The sequence below is a fragment of the Vombatus ursinus genome, unplaced genomic scaffold (assembly GCF_900497805.2).
Source record: "Vombatus ursinus unplaced genomic scaffold, bare-nosed wombat genome assembly UNPS02014802.1, whole genome shotgun sequence".
Classification (NCBI taxonomy): domain Eukaryota; kingdom Metazoa; phylum Chordata; class Mammalia; order Diprotodontia; family Vombatidae; genus Vombatus; species Vombatus ursinus.
This window is the reverse complement of record NW_020954580.1, coordinates 4,949,694-4,952,937: the sequence shown is the minus strand read 5'-3', so window position 1 is coordinate 4,952,937 and position 3,244 is coordinate 4,949,694.

The window sequence follows — 3,244 nt, the reverse complement described above, 5'->3', positions numbered from 1 at the left end:
CCATTTTCCCTCCCGGATCTTTACCACTTGGTTTTCCATCTCTTTCCTCTCTTCTCCCTCCCTCCCTTTATCCTTTCCCCTCTCTTCTTCTCCCCTCCCTTTGCTCTCCTGCCCCTTAGAGCTTTAATCCCTCCTGCTGCTTTGCTGCCTTATCTTCTCCCAGCAGCTTTCACTGCTGCAAAGCCCTCTCCCCCTCCTCCTCCATCTCCCTCCTCCCCCCACCTCTCTCCTTCTCTTTTTTTCCCTTTCTTTGACTTCCTTTGCTCCCTGACCTCACCTCTTTTTTCTGTTTCCCCACCACCTCTGACGCTCATCTTGTCCTCTGGACCCCATCTCTCTTTGACCTCTCCCCCTCTCCACTTCCATCCCACTGACCTCTGCACTTCATCTCTTCCTCTACCTCATACCTTTGATTTCAACTCTGCACCCTATCCCCTCCCTCCACCCCATTTATCTGACCTCTGCACCTCATCTTTCTCATCCTTCCTTTTCTGAACCCCATTTTTCTCTCCCCTCATCTCTCACTTCTCTCCTTCTATGCTCCATGTTTCCCTGTATCCCATCTGTCCCTCCACTCCATCTGACACCCCTCTCTGCTTTGCTGCTTCTCTGACTCTTCCCATCCGCACTTGTCTCTAACCTTTTCCCTCTGCACCCCTACTTCATATCAGACTTTTCCCTCTGCACCCCATTCCTCCCTCCACACTTCTGTGAGCTCTACTTCCTTTGAATCCCCTCGTCTCTCATTCCATACCATCTCTGACCTTTCCTTCATCTTCATCCCCATTTCTTTCTGACTCTTCCCTCTGCACCCCATCTCTCTGACCTGCATATTTCCCAATGTATACATCTACTCCATCTCTATTTCTGACCTCTTTCTCTCTGCCCTTTCCCCTGTACAATATCTCTTGTCTCTGATTTCTCCCCCTCTAGTTGTCCTTGGTTTCTGTCTCTGTCCACCTCCCCCCCCCTCACCCCCCTTGCCCTGGCTCTTCTCCCCAGCTCAGTCTGGTGGCACCCTTCCCCCACTCCCCAAATCTTGGCTCTAGCCTCTTACAGCCTGAGTCACTGTGAAGTGGCTAGGGGTTGGGTGGGGGGACAGCGACGGCAGACGTTAGAAGCAAGAGTAGAAGGTTCAGAGTAGAGGATGGGGGTGTTTGGGGTGATGAGCTAGTGCTGTGCGGGACTAGGGAAGTGGCAAAGTGGGGTGTGTCAGCGTGGGTGGGCTGGGGGCAGATACACTCCTTCCGGGACTCTAACCCTCTTCAACCGCCTCAGATCACGTCCCGGCCTCCCCGCCCCCCCTCCCCGGGACTCTCATTAACCGCTTCTCCTGCCTCGTCCGCGGCATAAATAACCCAGATAAATCAGCCGCCGTCCGCCCCCCGCCCCCCGGCCCCCGCACCGCCCGTTTGTCACCGCCGAGCTCGCCAGCCCCGCTCACCAGCCCAGCCCCTGCGTGTCCCCCCCCCCCGTCCCCTCCCACCCGCTACCCACTCCAGGGTACTGGCTCAGCACCGCCTCTCCCCCACCCCTTGGGTAGGTAGTGGGACACACTAGGGGCTGGTGGGGAAGGGAAGTCCTTGGGGGAGGGCTGACTTGAAAGGGGGGTGGCGGTGCGGGAATCCTTGGAGGTGAGGAATTAGAGTCGGCCAGAAGAAGGGAGAGAAAAATGAAGCCCTGCAGTGTAGGGGTTTTTCGGGAGGTTTTTTTTTTTTTTTTGGGAGGGGGGGTGAGGATGGCGATTGTTCTGGCCTTAAATGCGGGGATGCACATACACAAATCAGGGGTAGGGACGAATTTTGACACACTGGAAGGTTGGGGAGGGGTACCATAGTCCAAGGGAAAGACTGGGGGTGGTGGTAAGATAGGGTAGTATGGGGGTGGGGGGTGGGGGAGGAGAAAACCACATAAATTCTGATAATTGGTGAAGGTTTCCTGTCCTGTGCTTGGGAGGGAGAGGGCAGCCCCAGGTAGGGGCCCTGCGTTTTCCCTGTGAGGGTTGGTGGGGTGTATCTGTGTGTAGTGGGAGGGCAGTTGTAAGGGATTGACATGGCTCAGAGGAATACTAGCACTTTGCAGCTGTTTCCCAGGTCACAGGGTCTTCCTTTCAGGCAGCTTGCCAGAACTGAACCACAGGTTTTCAAATGGACCCCATCCCAACTGTGATAAACCGACCTACCTGTCTGTCCCTCAAACCTGAATTTCTTCGTTCTTCCCTCCCCTTTCTCTCCCCACTGATGCTCCCAGTGCTGTCACCCAGCCTAGCTGTGCAGATACCCCTCCTCTAATCTCTCCCTCTCCAGTCCACCTTCTATTTTCCTTTAATCACTGTCTCAAAGCCAGTCCATCATCTCTGGGGGGCCCTCTCAGAGGTGGGGTAAAGGGAGGAGGACTGGAATGTCTGCCAGCTTCCACAAGGGACAAGAAGAGGACAGGGAAACATACCCTCCGGGCTTGATGTTAACCCCCAGCAGTACTTCAGATCATCTTTCAGGAGATGCTCCCATCATACAGAACCAGGGTCTTTATGATGCCCCTACCTCCATAGCCCAGTCCAAGCTAGGACCAGTTCTAGCTGACCTTGATACCCCTTAAAGAGGTCTCCAGAGATGGGGTGTGTGTGTTTGTGGATATAGGACAAGTCTGCATTCATGTGGGGGAAGCAAAAAAGGGATTGGGGGGAGGATGGGCTATAGAGATTGGGGAGGGGGAGGAATCTGGGCTGGGCCCCAGGGACCGGCTGGGCAATGAGCCGGGGAAGCAGCCGGGAGGCTAAATGAGGGAGATTATCACCCAACTGCAGCCGGGCAGGGAGAGAGCAGAGAGGAGGCAGGGAAGCGGAGAGAAGGGGGAGAGTGGGAATGGGGGGTTACAGGGGAAATGGGGGAGCACGCAGGGGTGAAGAGCTAAGAAGACGGGGGCTTTGGGAGGGTGGTTTTGGAGGAGCAGTGTGGTATGATGGTGGATGAAGTAAATGAGCAAGAAGAATGGGGGTTGAATAAATGGGGACATTTCTGTGGAGATGGGAGACAGGTGATGGGAAGACTGGGGAATGGTGGAACTGGCTGGTGGTGCAGAGGTTGCTGAGGGGTGGGTGGGAACTGTTCACAATTGCTTTGTGTTTTAAAGATTGAGAGCTGTCCCTCGCTGGTGCCAGCTCCTCTCCACCACAGAAGCCCCCTCTCAAACATAGTGATATCCCTCTTTCCCATCTGCATGTGAAATTTTACAGCCACATTAC